This window comes from Mytilus californianus, unplaced genomic scaffold, assembly GCF_021869535.1.
Source record: "Mytilus californianus isolate M0D057914Y unplaced genomic scaffold, xbMytCali1.0.p SCAF_20, whole genome shotgun sequence".
Classification (NCBI taxonomy): domain Eukaryota; kingdom Metazoa; phylum Mollusca; class Bivalvia; order Mytilida; family Mytilidae; genus Mytilus; species Mytilus californianus.
The window spans coordinates 10,769,350-10,792,122 of NW_026262669.1; positions in this window are offsets into that span (position 1 = coordinate 10,769,350).

Sequence of the window (22,773 nt, forward strand, 5' to 3'; positions counted from 1 at the left end):
CCGAGGTTGCAGGCAACGTGAAACGAAGTTACGTCAAAACAGTCACATCCGCATTATTCATCTCCGGAATCGATTTGTAAACTTGTCACAAACAGCACGACAAACTCATGGAAGAAACAAAATCAGGCTTTATTCCCAAACAGTTTGTAACCGACTGCATCAAGTTTGCCTAACAGCTCATCGTCCGTTGAAGGGACCTATCCTTACGCAACGTCACAGGATGTCGCGACTTGAATGGACTCGGGTACGGATTCGATGGAATAGGCTAACATGGAGACAAGTCCTTTTTACCGATGAATAGAAATTCAACTTGACATTTAGCGACGGCAAAGCCAGTGTCTACCGGAGGTGCAATGCATGATTTTCTGATGCGTGCGTACAGGAAACGGATCTGTTTGAGGGTGGCGGAATTATTGTATGGGACGGAATAACCTACCAGGAACGCACCGATCTGACAATTATTGAAGGTAACCTAAATGCAAAAAGGTATAGGAACGAAATTCTGGCTCCACTCGTTCTCCCGTTTCTCCGAAGTCATCGTTTTGACCACGTTTTTCAGCAGGACAACGCCCGTTGTCACGTGGCACACATTTCAATGATTTTTTGGAGAATAATCACATTCGTGTGTTGCTGTGGCCAGCAATGTCTCCAGATTATCGCCAATGGAACATTTTTGGGACGAACTTGGACGACCCATCAGAAAGAGCCAAAATCCATTGGAAACGCTCGCCAATCTCCGAATAGTATTTTTCAGGGAATGGAACAACACAAACGGCCATTGATAAAGAGGGATGATCATGGGTAGATCCTTCAAATACTGGAACATGAACGACAACCATATCACCATTCTGAAAGCTCCGAGGGCCAGTTCGGATGCTGTAATGAAATGGTGGGTTATTAAAAAAGTAAAAGACAGCACGTATGAAACCTAGTGCGACCAGATTTAAATGGATATAAAATGAATGAAGCAATCAAAGAACATGAGAAAAAATAATGGACAAGCTGGACAAGTGTGACCACAAACTCAAACATGCAGAACCATTTGATTAGTTAACTTCACGAAAATAAAATGGCAGAGGACAAGGTGATGAATGTTTGGTATGCAAAGAAATAGTAAGAACAAGAAAGAGAAATTCAATAGATTGACGGAGTGAGATGTGTTAAAATAAACTAGTGTAGATATCGAGATCTTAAAAATTGAGGGTAATACGTTGCATCATAATCATACCTCTCGTAAATACCACACACATGAAGTTTACTATGTGTCGCACTTAATGTAAAGTCACGTCACTTTGACATGTTACTATGACTAGTACATCTATCACATAGCCAAGAAGTCTTTTATTTCTATCTTAAGAAGGGAAAATGGATACAAAGCTGAAAGCCATTCGTTTCGGACATAAACGAGCACTTACAAGACTTTGGAAGAATTTTGGAGACATAACTGCAGAGATAGTTTCGATATAGAAATTGAGGAAGTCACAGCTATTTTAGATTCCGTGTCACAGAAAAGTGATATTCAGAAAGGTCTTAATGAAAGAAGCTTGCTCGGATGAAGACGTGGTGGAAGAAATTCAGCAAACAGTTCAGTACATGTTCGTGTACATTAAAAAAAACGTCAAATTAAAAACTCATTCAATCCTCACAATCAACTAGTCATAATTTACCCGTCAATACTACCGTTTTTCAAGCTAGTCATTTTACTCCCTCTGATACACCCATACATATCATGATTTCACCTACAGGCAATAGTGTACCCGCAAGCGACTCCTCTCAATAGAACCCGCACGCCAATTGATTCAGGTCGACACCTCTTGTACAATAAAATGCAGCATAGTTTTATACTAGTAACCCTGCTATATCAGAGAAAACCGTTAAACCCATTGGTTACTAGTAACCTTTACATTCTCATAACCTTTACAGTCTTGGAGAATCATCAAGAATATAGACCTCCTTTTTAGTGGATTTGGAAACAAGTTATTGTAACTTATATTAATCATATCCCTCTCTACTTTGCTGGTGCGAATGCTGCCTTGTAGCGGCATTAGCCTGGTCTCTTTCGAAATCTACAAGGTTGTCTTTTACGTGCAGTGATATGGATCTCTCTTTATGCGGGTCAGCCGTTTATCGTACCCTTCCGACAGACTATCATCGTTCATGAAGACAATACTCGCAAATGGTGTCAAGGCAGAGCCGAAAATTTGGTCCCTGAAATTTTCTCCCAGGAACAGAGATCGAACCACGAACCTTTGTGTTTGAAAAGAGAGGTTGTGACTCCATGTCTAATTGTTTGATCCAAGAAATAAATGACTGAGATTACCTATCCATTTCTCAAAGAGATCATTGACATCACCCCGATTTCGCCTTCGCAATACCTTATCGATGCGGTACGAGGTATTCCGAAGTTCTGGAACCCTGTATTTCCTCATCGTTGAAATCATGGGAATTGGTAAACACGCGGATCCGATCCTGCTGTATAGTAGGCATGTCTGCATACAAGTTACAGTACACCTTATTTTCTTTCATATTTCTTATGACTTGCTGCCAAAGGTCTTAAGTCGATCTCTGTTTGGTGGTGTTTTGTTGGTGAACGAGATCATCTAAAGTACCAATCGCGCATGTGCGCGTACATTTGGCTTTAAAGTATTTGATCATCTTCACATCATGGTGTGGTCCCAGTGGTCGAGAAAACCCGGCTTTCCTCCATTCTGGCGGGATCAACGTCGTGTTTGCGGCATAGCACTTTGACCTCTTTGTTGTGGAATTCAGTAACCTTTTCCGTCCATAGTTTTATGAAAATGTTTGACTTAAATACGGTATAAAAAAAGCAACCTTGATCGTCATACCTTCTTGGTCTTTGGCGGCACTAAACAGTCGTATTTGGCAAGGAAAACATTGATGATGCTAAGAATAAACGTGAATTCTTTGTTCTGTTGAGATAGAACTGTAATCCAAGTTTCACCTAAACGAACAGCGTTCAGGCATCGTTTCTCGAATTTACGTCGAAATGTTTTATCCGTCCAACGAACTTTTCTATTGAGACGCCAAGACCAATTGAACTTTTTTGCCATTTTTAAGCACAAATCCTGCATAGGGACCCCAACCTCAAACATAAAATGCAAATTCATTGTGTTTCAACTAGTCTAAGGATAGAAACAAGAATATGGCTTTTTGTAAACAATGGTAGAGACACCTTAAAGGGATGTAATGCTAGGGTAGATACAAGTATGTCTTTCACACAAAACGTCAGAGATATCCCAGCCCCAAACACCTTAGAAGAAAGCACCCCTTCAATTGATACAAATAAAGGGATGGCATCCAATAGTGTTGATATGAATATGGATCAGTTCAAAGATTTCTTTCTTGAGAATGAAGAACCAAAAACTTGCGGCGCATCACTGAAGAGGAAGAATGGACAGTTCTGCAAGAGTAAACCGGGAAAAGATGGGCTCTGCTGAAGACACAGCAAAGAACCACGTCAGCAGGAGAAGGAAGAGGATACGCCAGTTGGAGGGAAAATCGTGGTGAAAGCCACCATGAAAGAACTCCGAGAAATCGCGGAGAAGGAGGGACTTAAGGGATACAGTAGGAAACCCAAGGGGGAATTGGTAAAGTTAATCGAGGACAAAACCGCCCACAAATTTACTCGCGAAGAGGTTTTCACCAAAAAGGAACGAAAGACCATTGCCAAAAGACGGGGAATCACCAACTATTCCCGACTAGCGAGAGCTGCTCTGACTGAGCTGGTGAAACATGATATCGAAAATGCACCCATCGAAGAGGAAATCAAAATTGTCGACCGAAAGGTGTATTTGGTACAGTCACCATTGAACCACTCAAGCAGCATAATTTGGAAACGTTTTTCCAGATCAGCCGAGGAACCATTTCCAATGAAATCAAAAGTACCCTCACCCAAGAGAAAGCATTGAAGGTGCAAATAGCATTAACAGAAGAGTTAGTGAAATCAAACCCTGCAACCGGAGAGAATATCTACGTATATCCCACCTTCAGATCATGTCAGGTTACGATCACCCACTCATCAGACCTCGATTTCGAGATTTCCCTTGTGGCAGAGAAGGTTCAGGAAAATCTGGCCAAGTATATACGCGATGGTAGTGGATGGACATTTAAAAAGATCGATAAGCTAGAAATCCACTTGAACAAATTCAAACCACTCGCCGGGAAGTCTTACATCCCACTCCCACAGAAGCTCACCCAAAAGAAAGCTATCATCAATGTGAGAAATGAAGATGATCATTGCTTCAAGTGGGTGGTGTTATCAGCACTTTACAATCCGGAAGTAGACAGGAAATCAGCAAACCGAGTCACACAGTACAAACAGTGGGCAGGCGAGCTTAACTTTGATGGGATTGAATTCCTAGTTTCCCTCAAGGCAATTAACAATTCGAGCGGCAAAATCCAAACCTCAACATTAACGTTTTTGGCTACGATGGTGTTAAGAAAGGTGAAGATGAAGAGGAGGATCTTTAAGTATATCCCCTGAGAATATTGGAGAACACCGGAGAGAAACACATAGACCTCATATTTTTTACCCATAATGACAAGCAGCACTACTGCTGGATTAAGAGCCTTTCACGCCTTCTGACCTCTCAAGTGACAGGAAACAAAGAATCAGTATACTTCTGCTGTAGGTGTTTGTGTCACTTTTCCAGACAGGACATCCTAGACGAGCACATGGAATATTGCAGTCAGAAAAAGCCGATCAGAATCGAGATGCCGGAAGAAGGAACCTTCATCCGTTTCCAAAACTACCAACGCCAGATGAGGGTACCATTCATAATCTATGCGGATTTTGAGTGCTTTACGGAAAAAATGGACACCTGCCAGCCAGATCCATCACGAGCCTACACCAAGGCATATCAACTGCATCAGCCATCTGGATTCTGTTACCGCATAAAATATGTCCACGGTGACTACAAAGATTCAGTCGTTTACTGTGGAGAAGATGCAGCCAAGACATTTGTGGAGTGTATGAAAAAGGAAATCGGAGAAATTACCAAAACCTATGAAACCAAAATTGCGATGGTAATGACGGATGAAGATAATGAGAATTTCGCGGCGAGCACACTCTGTCACATTTGTGGTAACACTTTGGGTGGGGATAAGGTTCGGGATCACAATCATCTTACTGGCAAATATCGAGGTGCAGCACACAATGAGTGTAATTTAGCGTTTCAGCTACCCAAATGTGTCCCCATCGTATTTCATAATTTGAGTGGGTATGATACCCATTTATTTGTGAGGGAATTAGGATTCGGAGAGGAAAGATTAACTGTATCCCCAATACCGATGAAAAATATATTACCTTCTCCAAGAAGGTTGGAGATATCGAGATGAGGTTTATTGACTCCATGCGATTCCTACTCTCCTCCATTGAAAACTTGGCAAAGAATCTGACCAAGGATAAATTCAAGGCAACGCAGAAGTGTTTCGGTGATCACACCGAACTGATGATTAGGAAGGGAGTATATCCATACGATTATGTAGATAGTCCCAACAAGCTGGAGGAAACACAGCTACCACCTAAGGAGGCGTTTTTCAACAAACTTCACGGTGAACATATTTCCAATGAAGATTACGCCCACGCCCAGCTGGTGTTCAAGGAATTAAGTTGCCGGACGATGCAAGAGTATAACAATCTTTACTTGGAAAGTGATGTCGCCTTACTAGAAGATATTTTCGAGAATTTAAGGGATAACTGTATGACTGTATGAAAACTAACAAGCTCGATCCCGCACACTATTTCACATCCTCAGGGCTATCTTACGAAGCGATGCTAAAATACAGCAGGATCCGACTGGAACTTCTGGCCGATCCGGATATGCTGTTGATGCTCGAAAATGCGACTAGGGGAGGTGTGGCCATGATATCTCACCGACTCGGAAAGGCCAATAATCCATATATAAGTAATTACGATCCATCGCAGCCAACCAAGTTTATGGCCTACCTAGATGCAAACAATTATGGTGGGGCTATGGCACAACCCTTTCCCACAGGAGGGTTTGAATGGGTAGATCCAGAGGAGATCGACGAGATGTTAAAATATTCAGAAGATCATAAATATGGGGCGTTAGTAGAAAGTGATCTAGAATATCCTCAACACCTTCACGATAGTCATAACGACTACCCTCTCGCGCCGGAAGCCATGGAAATCGACGGAGTTCGTAAATTGGTACCTCATCTAGGCAAACGCGAAAAATATAGCCTTCATCTTCAGAACCTCCAATACTATATCTCCCAGGGAATGATCTTGGAAAAGGTTCATCGGATCATCTGATTTGAACAATCCCCGTGGCTTAAACCGTATATCGACCTGAATACCGAACTCAGAGCTCAGGCTACAAGGTATAGAACCACTAATTAAGGCCCGGTCGGAAAGAACATACAAGAAAGTAGTACATATTTTAAACAAAATAGTTCCTACGCATAGCTGTATCTTTGTCAATAGGTGGAATATTTGGGTAGTTTTAGTATCAAATGAAAGCTTGGGGACTTGGGATCACTGTAGAACCCGTGTTGAAAGTTTCTTTTGAATAATAAAGAAGTATATACAATTTTAATAGGAGGGCACATTTGCCCTGTTGTTCAGATCAGAAGTACCTGTTTTTGTACTATTAAACTTCCGGGAACCAGTACGCTCTAAAATGCAATTAAAGGTATGTTGAATTTTTCAGCACAAGTCAGGATAAGGTATAGTTTTGACATGAAATAACTGCTACTTTATTTGAACTTAAGACAAATTAGCCATTAATGCTTGAAATTGCAGAATTTAACATAGAAAGCAATGGGGCTATGAATTAGTGGTTTTATACCTATTACTGAAAGGCATGTGAAATTCTATTTTTAGAAATGACACCCTTTACAATGAAAATTAGTCACATTTGTTGTCAGTAATCATGTTACATTATTTTTTTTATGTAACAATTATGTTGGTGTCAAATTACAACCCTCAAATTGCTACAATAAGGTATATCAGCCTTTTTTGATCATTTAGCATGCACACAGTTAAGATTTTACCTGATGTTTGAATTTTTGCATTACCTAAGACTGAAACCAATGAAACATGTACATTATGACTAGTTAATAGTATAAATATTGCTTTTGGTCAAATTATCTAGTGAGTGTTCATGTTTTATTGGGTTTCTTAGTGAATCATTTATTTCAAATGAAATTGATGTATACTTATATAGGATTTCCCAAATCTCACTTGAAATGCATTTTATAACCAGTTTAGCAAGTTGTCTAACTGGGAGATACATAAATTGCTCTTGTTGATCCATGTTTATACATAAAAGTATGGTTTTTACCAAATCACTCTCCTTTTCAACATGTAGAAAAAAGGGGGTCAAAATTATCTATTATTTTTTTATGTTTGGACCACTGTATTTATATTCAAGGAAGAATCTTTGATAAAAATAAGACAGATATGTAAGGACACTGCTATTTGAGTAGATATTAACAAATAAGAACTGGTAAACATTGAAAAAGTGTCATATCTGTCACTATTAGTATCCATATGGAGTTTTCTTTGTATAACGCATATATTACTACCAGTCCAATTTGAGCTTGAATTCAGTGATATTGTGTTTTGACTAAAGCTTTATGTGTTTTTCTATGCTAGAAATAGATCATAGAAAGAAATTAAGTCAAGCAGCAGTCAATATAACAAGTTAGGTGCTGTTATAGGTATAGAACCACTAATTAAGGCCCGGTCGGAAAGAACATACAAGAAAGTAGTACATATTTTAAACAAAATAGTTCCTACGCATAGCTGTATCTTTGTCAATAGGTGGAATATTTGGGTAGTTTTAGTATCAAATGAAAGCTTGGGGACTTGGGATCACTGTAGAACCCGTGTTGAAAGTTTCTTTTGAATAATAAAGAAGTATATACAATTTTAATAGGAGGGCACATTTGCCCTGTTGTTCAGATCAGAAGTACCTGTTTTTGTACTATTAAACTTCCGGGAACCAGTACGCTCTAAAATGTAATTAAAGGTATGTTGAATTTTTCAGCACAAGTCAGGATAAGGTATAGTTTTGACATGAAATAACTGCTACTTTATTTGAACTTAAGACAAATTAGCCATTAATGCTTGAAATTGCAGAATTTAACATAGAAAGCAATGGGGCTATGAATTAGTGGTTTTATACCTACAAGCAATGCTGAGAAGGGTTTTTACAAACTCATGAATAACTCAGTGTTTGGAAAAACGATGGAGAATATTCGAAAGAGGGTCGATGTTCGACTGGTGAACAGTGAAAAACAAGCCCTAAAACTGGTGTTGAAGCCCAATTTTGATCGCCGGGTCGTATTCAATGAAAATCTGGCAGCCGTTCACATGAAAAGAACCAAGCTGAAATTCGACAATCCATAAAATTGAGAATGGAAATGGGGAATGTGTCAAAGAGACAACAACCCGACCATAGAACAGACAACAGCAGAAGGTCACCAACAGATCTTCAATGCAGCGAGAAATTCCCGCACCCGGAGGCGTCCTTCAGCTGGCCCCTAAACAAATATATATACTAGTTCAGTGATAATGATCGCCATAATAAACTCCAAATTGTACACAAGAAACTAAAATTAAAAATAATACAAGACTAACAAAGGCTAGAGGCTCCTGACTTGGGACAGGCGCAAAAATGTGGCGGGGTTAAACATGTTTATGAGATCTCAACCCTCCCTTCCCCTATACCTCTAGCCAATGTAGAACAGTAAACGCATAACAATACGCACATTAAAATTCTGTTCAAGAGAAGTCCGAGTCTGATGTCAGAAGATGTAACTAAAGAAAATAAACAAAATGACAATAATACATAAATAACAACAGACTACTAGCAGTTAACTGACATGCCAGCTCCAGACTTCAATTATACTGATTGAAAGATTATGTCTTCATCATATGAATATCAGGCACAATCCTTCCCGTTAGGGGTTTAGTATCATATCATCATAACATATATGAGAAGAACATAACCCGTGTCATGCCAACAACTGGTTTTTAAATCTCTTTTATCATATATTTTAGTATTAAGCTTTCCGTTAATGATATAGATATCAAGATCGAGGAAAGGGCAGTGGTCATTGTTAGTATTAGCTTTATTTAAAGTAAGTTCAACAGGATAAATGTCTTTAGTATACATACTGAAGTCGTCATTATTGAGAGCCAAAATATCATCCAAATATCTAAAAGTATTATTAAATTTGTGTATCAGATGTTGTTTCGATGGGTCTTTGCAGATTTTTGTCATAAATTGTAACTCATAGCAATACAAAAAAAGGTCCGCAATAAGTGGTGCACAGTTAGTCCCCATTGGAATTCCGATAACCTGACGATATACGGAATCTCCAAAGCGAACAAAAATATTATCTAGTAAAAATTCAAGGGCATATATAGTATCAAAGCATGTCCAATTGACATAGTTTTTTTGTTTCTTGCTACTAAAAAATGACCTAAAAGAGTTTGAACATATATATTCATATTCACAGTCTACTTAGGAGCATGTATCCTGGACGTCTCAAAGCTTCTGATGTATAAATTCCATTACGGTTTCATACAGGAGACGTATGGTGATAACGCCCGGCTACTGTTTACCGATACAGATAGCTTGGCCTATGAAATTCAGACCGAGGATTTTTACAAAAATGTTACCCCCATGTTCAGGAAAAAATCGATACCTCGAACTATCCAGCTGACCACCCTTCAGGAATTCCATCCGGCGTCAACAAGAAGATAATTGGAATGTTTAAGGACGAATGTGATGGTAAAAGTATGACTGGCTTCGTGGGACTTCGACCAAAATTATATGCGTACAAAATGGATGATGGAGACACTACCAAGAAAGCAAAGGGAGTTACAAAGGCTGTCATCAAGCATCATATTACCTTTGACGACTATAAGAGATGTTTTGACACCCAGCAGGAAATATACCGATCGATGAATGTTTTCCGAAGTTACCGCCATCAGATCTACACTCAGGAGATCAACAAGATTGCACTTTCGGCTAAAGATACCAAGCGACACATTCTCCCCGACGGAATTAGCACCTTTCCTCACGGACATTATAAAATTGAGGAGCAACACCGCCTGCAATAAATAAAGTATGGGTAAAACTCAGAAAAGAATGAAATACCTCGAGGTGCACAATGTAGTTCTTCCCCACAAGCCTCTGTCGAATAAGGAATTGGAGAACGCCGTCACAGCCCTAGGAATCCCAAGTTTTAGAGGGGTGTTTATGCGAGATACCCTACCACCCAGTCCGCGCCGCATCGAATGTGGAATCTTGAATCATGATAGCTGGGAGGGTCCTGGAACGCATTGGACTTGCTGGTATAAACGTGGACCGGTAAAGTATTACTTTGACTCTTATGGATTGGCACCGCCTGCAGAGATGGTGAACTACTTACAGCCTGAAATTCGATATAGCACCGACAAATTACAGCAACGAGGCTCGGTGGTGTGTGGTCACGTTTGCCTATTCGTGTTGAAAGTGTTGGCGACTGGAAAATCGCTGGAAGATACAATCTTCTCACTCTTTAAATAAAAGGATAAGTTTGGATCTCATGCAAGAAAGCGCGCATCCCTTTGGCGAATGCTACAGGATTTGGATATGAACGACAATCTCATTACTAGCCTAGGATATCCCAAGGACAGCTCGGATGCCGTGACAAAACGGTGATTGACCCAACAGTTGAACGATGGTATAAAAGACAGCAATGATCTAGAGGCTGCGCTCGAAGCAATCTCGAAAGAGCTTGAGGTGGAGAAGAAAAGTTTAAAAGGCATCGAGAAAGATGTGACGAAGTGCTTGCCTTCGACCGGGGGAAGGGTAAATGGTGAAATAGATATGCTGGGACACCCAATCACCAATCTCCCAACTCCAAAATCAGCCAATGAACCTGTGACTAAAGGCTGGTATGCAAAGAACTGGCAGGAACTTGTCATGAGCCTCACCGGTAAGATAAACGATCTCGAAAAGAAGATTAAGAGAGGAAGGTCACGGCGCGAGTTTGATGTTGCGTCTGAAGAGGATAAACACATTAATAGGATTAAGGAACTCTTGGGGTAACCTCAACAACCTTTCCCGTCCTGATTGAAAGGATGGGAAAGCTTGAAAGCTTGACATTATTGTACATCTGACTTTTTGATCCAAGAGTTACCAAGAAGATAACCCTTCCACTTCACAAACACCTCATTAATCCTGTTCTTGGTTCGCCTGCGGAGGATCTTTTCTATGCGGTAGACGTCCTGATCAGTCTTCTGAAGTTCGGGCTCATAGAAGGATCCCTGAATTTCCTCCCCATTTAAATCCTTGAGATGAGTAGTGGGTGGCTGGGTGGAAAGAACTTGAGACACCTCGAAAACTTCCTTGGTCCAGCACGGTGTGTGACCCTTCTCAAATGTGCCTTTCTTCTTGGTAATTCGAACCTTATCACCTATACGAAACCGTGCCTGCTGCATGGGAGGGAGGTCTCCATACAAATTCCAATACACCTTGTTTTCATGTTTTTTGAGGCTTGCAATCACAGGAGTCATTTTAATGGATCTATGTTTGGCGGTATTGTACTGGTGAACAAGATCATCCAACACATTGATGTAGGTGTGTGTAGAGTAGGCTGAGAAATATTTGAACATATTCTCTCTCATGGTGCGATTCCAGCGCTCGACAACACTCGACTGCTCCTCATTCTCAGTAGAGTAGAGCTCAATATCAGGCTTTTGGAGCAGCTGCTTTACATCCTTGTTGTAAAACTCAGTACCTGTGTCTGTCCACAATTTTTCAGGAACGCGCTCCTTGAACATCGCTTGAAAGGCATCCCGCACCGTCACCCCCTTCTTGTTTTGAGTGGTATCAACCAGCCATATTTGGAGAAGACATCGATGATGCTCAGGATAAACTTATTTCCCTTGTTGTCCCTGGAAAAGACACTCATATCAACAAGGTCGGCCGCCCAGGTCTCATCCACACCACCCACTACCACACGACGTTTCTGAAACTTGCGTCGAACTGGTTTGTGCAACTCCTCAGCTAAATCATCGGTCCAGCGAACTTATTTTTTTTTAATACCCAGACCAAATCGAGCTTTGGTACCGATGATGGGTCCGATGATGCTGCGGTCCATGCGTTCGCGTGTGGTAGGGTTGGGAATGGTGTTAAGCGAGGCTAGCATAGCTTTGTCACAGATGGAGTTGCGTGCGGCTGTATCCTTGTGCTGGGCATAACAGAGATCGTGGTGATATGCAGCATGGTGAACTCGATTAATGGGTTTTGACTAAGCCTTCGGGGTGCCATCGGGGAGTAGCCGCTTGCTAAGTTTAGTCCCTGGTCCGGTGAAGTTGTGTCCGGGCGGATGCATTTCCATGGGTAATCGGTTGATTAGTTTGTTCATGAACCCTGCACCGGTTGTAGCAACAAACTGAGACCTCTTGGCACCGCACACCTTGCAGTTGCCGAACTTCCTCAATCGCCCGTTGCTGGTAATTGTCTCGCCAGGGTTAACTGTGTCCGTCTTCCTACGACATTTCACGCAGAAGATCATCGCTATTTTATTTAAATAAATGAACGTCGAAGACATTTCCTTCAGTACCAACGCCCCCAAAAGGAGCAATCACTACCTCCTACCGCAGCGGTCGATCAGAGTGTTGATCATTGGGAAGTCGGACTGTGGTCAACGCTGTTGAACAACCTACTCCTGCGCGATGGATGGCTCGACTACGATCGATTGTACGTTTTCGGAAAATCGCTTCACCAGCCCATCTACCAGCTGTTGCAGCAAGCGCTGGGAAAAGGAAGATATCCGAGACCTCCTACAGTGCAAGGGCAAGTCACCCTACTCGTTGATCGATGTGGTCAACGCCTTACCACAACCACGACACCCAAATGGTATCGACACTTTTTTCGTCGAGCAAGGGAGCGATGTACCAGACCCCCGGGAACTTGACCCCAGCCGCAAGAACCTCATAGTGTTCGACGACTTGATGCTAGGCAAACAGAACACGTATGAAGATTACTACGTGCGCGGTCGCCACAACAACGTCGATTGTTTCTACCTGTGCCAGAACTACTTCAAACTGCCCCGATAATCGATCAGAGAAAATGCAAACTTTATCTGTCTCTTTCAGTAAGATGCTAAGAATCTCGATCATATCCGGCGTGACCACTGCAACGATCTAACCAAGTAACAATTTGACGCTCTGTGAAAGCATTGCTGGTCCTAACCGTATGGATTTGTAACCATCGATCTCACGAGCCCCAAGTCAGCAGGGAAATACCGATACAAATTAGATGAGTTCTATGAGGTATAAGATAAAGAATGGATCAGTTTGAAGATTTCTTCCTGCAAATGGAGTATGAAGACACAGAGGAACCCCAGCCCTACAAGTTTTAGTGGCACTGCAAATGTAAGTTCGAGTGGGACTCAGTCGATATGAGGAGTATGTGTTGGAAGTGTGGTCGCACGATCCCCCGCCCGATCGATAGCGGTGTAGGTGATTTCGACGCATGAAACTCTGGCCGCCAGTATGGTAAGGTGAGCGCTTTCCTCTACCCCAATGCCCTACCAAGACGATTCGAGGCCACCAGTGTACACACCCATGCCAACCGCGTAAAGACCTATGCCTAAGACACTTGAAGCTTTCGAAGAGAATACAACCATACTCGTTACCCCCATTGTTTCAACAACTTTTTAAACGCTAAATGAGAGATATTTTTTCAAACGCTATAAGGTGTTTGGAAAAACGTCTATAAACGCTATGGGGCGTTCACACCAACGCTATGGGGCGTTTAACAGCGTTCGCTCCTATAAATAAATGACGTTTATCAAGATTACCGACCCTAAGCAGCGTGAGGCGCTTGCCAGGGAAATGCAAGACACCAAGCGGAAAATTCAAGCCAGTGATATGCAGCATCGCCTCGACAAGATTGGACTTAGCCGAGACCTTTCCAAGGTGTTTAAGCCTGTGGTTGAGGCTCAGCGAGAGGTAGCTTCACAGATCACCAAAACGATCGCAGACCTTCCTGCAGCAGTGCCAGCCCTTCCTCCTCCACCGCCCGAGTTTGCCGACCCACTACCCATCGCACCAGCTACATACACCGTCCTTGGACCCCGAGCCCGGCAGTATTTGCAGCTCAGTATGACTGCTTCCGCCGACCACACCTTTGGATTGCGATCTGAAAACGATAGTATCTTTATCGGAAGCTCATTAGTTACTTTTGACGGTGATGATATTTTCGTGGATGGTGTGAGGTACAAAGGAACCCTTGGTCTCTGGGAACTCATGGTGAAAAAGAATCCAGAATCGTTCGAGCCCGACGACCTAGAGGACTATGCACAGATTCTAAAAAGTTCCGGTGCCATGTATCAAGGCAATTCCACCCTTTCGAGAACCCCGAAGGCGAATAAGGGTTACAAGTGGAAGGAAATCGTGTCCCACATCTACCAAAAGAATAAGTTTGGCAGTGGGCTGCAAACCGTGTTTGACCTTCAAAATTCAAGCAGCTTCTCGATCGCTTGGAACTGTGTGCCGCAGCATACCGAGCAGGAAATAATGGTGTGCGCAACGAAATTGTGTCGATTATTGATGCTATGAGAAAGGGTAGACATATCAGCATCGAGGAATATAAGGCGCTTCATCATAGCATCCTATAAATAAATGTTGCAAATCAAAAAAGGTTACGCTCGAAAGTACGCCTACGGTGGTAGAGGACTGTTTGACACAATCGCCAGTTTGGCTGGACGCATGTTTACTTCCTCTGCCGCCAAAACCCTAGGAAGTAAGGCCGTGAGTGCTGCTACCAATGCAACCTTGAAAGGTGTTGAAAATGGGGCCTTTAAAGCCGTCGACCATGTGGTTGATAAAGTGAAACGCAATAACCCCCCCCCCCTTAACAGTCAAGTGTTCAATGCAAGAAGCCAGAGCAAGTTTGGTTGAACAATCTTATCTCCGGCTCTGGTATCAAAACCATCCACGACTTCGTCCAACGCTATAAAAAATTACATTATGTCTGACATCCTTACAATTACCGAAGGGTTGACCTTCCACGAAAGTCTCCAGGAATATCAGGTTCGAGAATACGAACCACAAGCCGGTGCCCAGCTGAACAGTGCCGGTTTTGAAATCCGAATCAACATCGAAACCCAGGATTTGTTCCTACACCCCGACGAGAGTTATCTCTTGGTAGAAGGACGGCTCCTAAAGAACGACGGCACTGCATATGCCGACGCTGATCTCGTGTCCCTCGTCCATAATGGTATCATGTATCTCTTCAGAACCATCAGCTATCGACTCTCCGGCCAGCAAATCGAGCACATCAACGACCCCGGCATCGCCACCACCGTGATTGGAATGTTGACCTACCCCGACGACTTTTCCATATCACAAGGTCTCAACCAACTGTGGTTCAAGGATTCCTCCATCGACGCCCATGCAAACAACACCGTCTTTGTAGCACGCCGTGGCTACATCATTGCCAAGCCGGCAAACAAAGGGTCGTTTCATTCGCCATCCCCCTGAAGCACATTTTTTGGTTCGCTGATGACTACGACAAGATCGTGTACGGGTTCAGGCATAAAATCACACTCGTGCGCGATTCCACGCCGTCGACGTGGGAAAAGTTGTCCTGCGTAAGATCTCATGGTTCGTCCCCCACGTCACTCCTTTAGACGAAAACAAGATGCAGCTATACAACACCATTCAGAGTAAAGCGAAGATCAACTGTGGATTTCGAATGAGACAGTGCGATTCCATAGCCGTCCCCCAAGCCTCACAGTTCAGCTGTCGCTTATCTGCCAAGGGCGGTCGCGAGAAGCCCAGGAACATCATCGTTGCCTTCCAAACCGAGAGAAGTGGGAACCAGGAGCGCAAAGTTGCCGTGTTCGATTTCTGTCGATTGCAAAACATCCATGTCACTCTCAACGTTGGACTCTACCCGGCCGTCGACTACAATGCCGTTTTCACCGAAAACAGGGTAGCTAGAGTGTTCAAAGAGGCTGCTGACTTCAGGAAGAAATAACACAACATGGACACCCTCCTCAGCAACGGTGGCATCAACCCCTCTGACTTCATCGATCTGTACCCCTTGTTTGTCATTGACGAGAGTCACCAGTCCGAGTGGCTGAAAGAATCCACGGTGGACATTCTGATCCGGGCCCTGTTCGAGCGTAACGTGGAGGCAAACACCAGAGCATTTGCACTGATCATTTCCGACAGAATCCTACAGTTTGAATCCGATGGACAGAAGATGAACGTTGTGTTCTAAAAGTAAAAAATGGATAAAATTTACTCCTCTTTGCAGCCGCCCTGCCGAAGTCTATGCGATCGTGGTGAAGGCTGGTAGACAACTCAAGGAGCAGTATGACGGTATCGAAGAGTGGAAGCAAAAATATGTGACAATGGTGTACCATAAATAAATGGATAACACATTTTTGCGACGAATTGCAAACAACACTGACCCCAAACAGGGGTTCTCGTTCATCGTCTCTGGAAACGATAGTCAAATCCTTACCTGGTTCAACCCCCTACTGGAACTCAAGGAATCCAAGACCTATGAGATGGCATTAGTGAACCTGGAAACCTATAACTCCATTCCCAACATTCATACAGGTAACAATTCCTTCCGCTACTCCCCCGACGATGGTGCCAACTGGTTTCCCATCGCACTGAGCACAGGTTTCTATGACATCGAAGACATCAACAATTTGATCCAGCGGCGGCTACGGCTCAACAAACACAAAACAAAGATCATCATCGATGTCAAACGGGCGACCCTAAGAGCAACGCTAACCCTCGCCAGACACTATCAAGTATACTTCAACGTTGTCAATAGCATCAACACCGTCTTGGGATTCAAGCGGCAGATTTACACATTCGATATGATCACAGATGGCTATACAGAAGGGGAACACATTGTAAATATCATCAACATCAACAGCATTCTGCTGAATAGTGATATCATCCATGGAAGTTATGTGAATGGTACACAGCAGTCTACCATCTACAGCTTCTTTCCTGCAGACGGTCCTGGTATGAAGATAATTCAAACCCCCAAGAATCTAGTATACTTGCCGGTGACTTTGCGAACCAGCAATCGCATGCAAACGTATCTCACCGATCAAGATGGTAGGCCCATCGATTTCAGGGGTGAACATCTCACCATCCGCTTTCATCTTCGTGAGGTATAAATAAATGACTTATCACGAACATGGTTTGACCTTGACAAAAGGTCAAGCTGATAAACTACAACGGGCTGTCAAGCAAGGTTGTCCGGTCTCCATTCGTTTGTCCCACGCAAACCTGCAAGGTGAACACAAGATGTGGCTCACCTCTCGGCAGGTTCAAAAGATTATTAAGCTTCTCCAGAAAGGTACTGGTGGTATGAATCTATAGCTGAGTGCCGCCCAAATGAAGGAAAACATGCAAAAAGTAGGTGGATTCCTACCCATGTTGGCAGGGCTAGTAATGAGGGCACTTCCCATGGTAGCTAAGACAATTCTATCTGCCTTGGGTGTTGGAGCCTTGAGCGGTCTGGGTGATGTAGCCATTAACAAGGCCTTAGGGTCTGGATTGTACCTGAAACGTGGTGGGTTTGTTTATACCGTGAAACCTAATGGCAACGGTCTCTACCTCAAACCCTCAAACGCATGGATCACCTATGGTGATGGACTCTACTTAAAGCGTGGTCAACAATTCCATGACGGAGCCGGTCTGATCTTAGGTGCTAACAGCCCTTCAAAAACATTCCCCTCCTCGGTATGCTCCTATAAATAAATGGATGATTTAGATTCTGGATACCGGCAGACCAGAGTCGAATGTATGGAAGACCAACTCAACGCGGATATTCTTAAGTATCAACGTACCTTGAAGATCTACAAACGACTCGATAAAGTAGTGTCTATAGCACAGGGTGTGTGTTCCGTAGCCAGTTTGATGTTGACCAGCTGCACCATGGGTTCAGCTTTGACCGGTATAGGTATTATAGCCTCCCTTCCCCTAGGATCCCTTGCTTGATTGAGTGCCACTGGCGTGATGGTACTCACACTGATCTCAGGGCGTATCATGAAAAAGAAGAAAAAACACAGCGACACCTAGCGATTGGCACAGTCCACAAAATCCTTGGATGAACAATGTATTAGTACTGCTTTGGCTGATGATGAACAAATTGATGATGCTGAGTTGGTAAGATCGCAAGAAAATTCAGCTGCGACAACCTTCCACCACTTTTAGTGAGGACCATAATGCGCATGCGCCGTAAAAACGTCACACATCATTCCATTACGCTTCACTACACACATCGTTTCACGATGTGCTCCGTTCTGCTTCATTTCACGATGTGCTCTGTTTGAAGCATAAAAAAAAATAAAAACAAAAAAACTTTCCGATCCGGCAGAAATGTCGGATTGGAAAATTTTTTTTGTACCCCACCCACCCCATTTTTTATTTGTTTTTTTTTTTTTTTTTGAATTAATTTTTTACAAGATCGCAAGAAAAGTACTCCTGTTTGGTCTTTTTACTAACTTTTAAGCCTGTACTTCTCACGAAGGCTCCTTCCAAGGGTTCCTTCTCTCTGTTCAGACTACTGCAGGCCCATACCCTTGTCGTTTCTCCTTCTTTGTTTTTCAAGGTGAGGATCATACTCCTCCCAAACTTCCCATCTACTTCTACCACTTCTAGGATTTTATTGGTTGGGGGTTCCTTCCATTTTAGGGTTTCCAGGCTCTGGTCCTTTGCCTTTTCCTCGAAAACATTATCATTAATAAAATCGTCGTCTACGATTTTTGAAATTCTGAGTTCCTCTATCTTTTGTACGAAAGCCATATTTTTCTATCTACCCCTAGGATAACATCCCTTTAAGGTGTCTCTACCATTGTTTACAAAAAGCCATATTCTTGTTTCCACCCTTAGACTAGTTGAAACACAATGCATTTGCATTTTTTGTTTGAGGTTGGGGTCCCTATGCAGGATTTGTGCTTAAAAATGGCAAGTGCGGCAGAATCCCCCTTTTTACACTACTACCCACCATTATTTTTCTGTAGAAGCCATGGAATAGGCCAACCCCCTGTTTTTAACATTTTTTTTTTTAAATTTGAGCTCTAGTTTCAATTTTTTTAACATAGCGCCCTTCGATACCTTGAGCAAAAGATGCACCTGTTTCTCTCCTACAAGACCTATATAGTCATATCCCGTGACACTCCTCATTATTTTTCTCTAGAAGCCATGGAATAGGCCAACCCCCCTGTTTTTAATAATTTTCTTTCAAATTTTGAGCTCTAGTTTCAGATTTTTGAACATAGCGCCCTTCGATACCTTGCGCAAAAGATGCGCCTGTTTCTCCTCTACAAGACCTATATAGTTATACCCCGTGACACGCCTAATTATTTTTCTCTAGAAGCCATGGAATAGGCCAACCCCCCTGTTTTTAATAATTTTCTTTCAAATTTTGAGCTCTAGTTTCAGATTTTTGAACATTGCGTACTTCAATACCTTGCGCAAAAGATGCGCCTGTTTCTCCTCTACAAGACCTACATAGTCATACCCCGTGACACTCCTCATTATTTTTCTGTAGAAGCCATTGATTAGGCCAACCCCTGTTTTTAACATTTTTTTTCAAATTTTGAGCTCTAGTTTCAGATTTTTGAACAAAACGCCCTTCGTTACCTTGCGCAAAAGATGCGCTTGTTTCTCTTCTACAAGACCTATATAGTCATACCCCGTGACACCCCTCATTATTTTTCTCTAGAAGCCATGGAATAGGCAATTCCCCCTGTTTTTAACAATTTTTTTTCAAATTTTGAGCGTTAGTTTCAGATTTTTGAACATAGCGTCCTTCGATACCTTGCGCAAAAGATGCGCCTGTTTCTCCTCTACAAGACCTATATAGTCATACCCCGTGACACCCCTCATTATTTTTCCCTAGAAGCCATTGATTAGGCCAACCCCCTGTTTTTTAACAATTTTTTTTTTCAAATTTTGAGCTCTAGTTTCAGATTTTTGAACATAGCGCCCTTCGATACCTTGCGCAAAAGATGCGCCTGTTTCTCCTCAGCAAGACCTATTTAGACATACCCCGTGAAACCCCTCATTATTTTTCCCTAGAAACCATGGAATAGGCCAACTCCCCTGTTTTTAACAATTTTTTTTCAAATTTAGAGCTCTAGCTTCAGATTTTTGAACATAGCGCCCTTCGATACCTTGCGCAAGAGATGCGCCTGTTTCTCCTCTACAAGACCTATATAGTCATACCCCGTGACACCCCTCATTATTTTTCTCTAGAAGCCATGGTATAGGCCATTCCCCCCTGTTTTTAACAATTTTTTTTTCAAATTTTGAGCTCTAGTTTCAGATTTTTGAACATAGCGCCCTTCTATACCTTGCGCAAAAGATGCGCCTGTTTCTCCTCTACAAGACCTATATAGTCATACCCCGTGACACCCCTCATTGTTTTTCTCTAGAAGCCATGGAATAGGCAATTCCCCCTGTTTTTAACAATTTTTTTTCAAATTTTGAGCTCTTGTTTCAGATTTTTGAACATAGCGCCCTTCGATACCTTGCGCAAAAGATGCGCCTGTTTCTTTTCTAGGAGACCTATATAGTCATACCCCGTGACACCCCTCATTATTTTTCCCTAGAAGCCATGGAATAGGCCAAACCCCTGTTTTTAACAAATTTTTTTTTCAAATTTTGAGCTCTAGATTCAGATTTTTGAACATAACGCCCTTCGATACCTTGCGCAAAAGATGCGCCTGTTTCTCCTCTACAAGACCTATATAGTCATACCCCGTGACACCCCTCATTATTTTTCTCTAGAAGCCATGGTATAGGCCATTCCCCCCTGTTTTTAACAAATTTTTTTTCAAATTTTGAGCTCTAGTTTCAGATTTTTGAACATAGCGCCCTTCTATACCTTGCGCAAAAGATGCGCCTGTTTCTCCTCTACAAGACCTATATAGTCATACCCCGTGACATCCCTCATTGTTTTTCTCTAGAAGCCATGGAATAGGCAATTCCCCCTGTTTTTAACAATTTTTTTTCAAATTTTGAGCTCTTGTTTCAGATTTTTGAACATAGCGCCCTTCGATACCTTGCGCAAAAGATGCGCCTGTTTCTTCTCTACAAGACATATATAGTCATACCCCGTGACACCCCTCATTATTTTTCTCTAGAAACCATGGAATAGGCCAACCCCCCTGTTTTTAACAATTTTTTTTCAAATTTTGAGCTCTAGTTTCAGATTTTTGAACATAGCGCCCTTCGATACCTTGCGAAAAAGATGTGCCTGTTTCTCTTCTACAAGACCTATATAGTCATACCCCGTGACACCCCTCATTATTTTTCTCTAGAAGCCATGGAATAGGCCATTCCCCGTGTTTTTAACAATTTTTTTTCAAATTTTGAGCTCTAGTTTCAGATTTTTGAACATAGCGCCCTTCGATACCTTGCGCAAAAGATGCGCCTGTTTCTCCTCTACAAGACCTATATAGTCATACCCCGTGACACCCCTCATTATTTTTCTCAAGAAGCCATGGAATAGGCCAACCCCCATTTCTGCAAATGTGTATCTTAGTTCAATTAAACAATGACATCAAAGGTGCTGTATTTTACAGGGAAGGACTACTTTTACATACGTTCTAAATGGAAGTGGGTGCATTGGTGGTTTTATACCTACAAATAATCCGTTGACAGATGCAGATGTACTGTGGTACTGAATATTAGCCTAAAAAGAGATGTGACTTGTTTTATCAATGGATGGGATAAATACCATTTCATTTTTGAGTTGAAATTGCAATATTTGGACGGAATTTCTGCCTGTTTAAATATTTTTCATTTAACGGCCGTTGATGTCTTATTCATTTTTTCGGTTTTTAGATATATCGCCTTATTGTTCGCTGGCTTATTGTTCGCTAGTTATTGTTCGCTAGCTTCAGCCTGGTAAGCAAAGTCGTCCATCGTCGTCTGTCGTTACGACCATATTTATTTTATTGTCTCTCTTGTTTAACTTAAAAAATCGAATAATAAGAAGATGTTGTAAGATTGCCAGTGAGACGACTTTTCAATAGAGTCCAAATGACATGAATTTAAGCAAATAGAAGTCTGTGTTCAACAATAAAACCTAACAAAATTTGATACCATTCTAAGGAGAAAAAGCGGTTTAAATTTATTTTTACTCAAAAATTTCTAACTATTTCTTTTATTCCGTTAAACAATTAACAATAATTCTTCAGTTATATTTATTGAATGAATATTTCATTCTTAGAAATGTAGAATACTTGCTGGTATAGTCAACACAGGGTTTGGTAGGCGTAAAATAGACAATGGCGGCGTCAACACGAGATTTCAACGGAGACGGATAGACAATAAGGATGTCAACACGAGATTAGTAAGGAGACAGATAGATAATGGGGATGTCAACACGAGATTTCAACGGAGACGGATAGACAATAAGGATGTCAACACGAGATTAGGAAGGAGACAGATAGATAATGGGAATGTCAACACGAGATTAGTAAGGAGGCAGATAGATAATGGGGATGTCAACACGAGATTTCAACGGAAACGGATAGACAATAAGGATGTCAACACGAGATTAGGAAGGAGACAGATAGATAATGTGAATGTCAACAAGAGATTTGAAAGGGTGCAATTAGACAATGGCGATGTGAACACAAAATTTGAAAGAAAACAGATAAACAATGGCGACACTGATTTGTGTGAGCAGTGTTGTAACAACACAGCTTTATGTAACACTAAAGGAA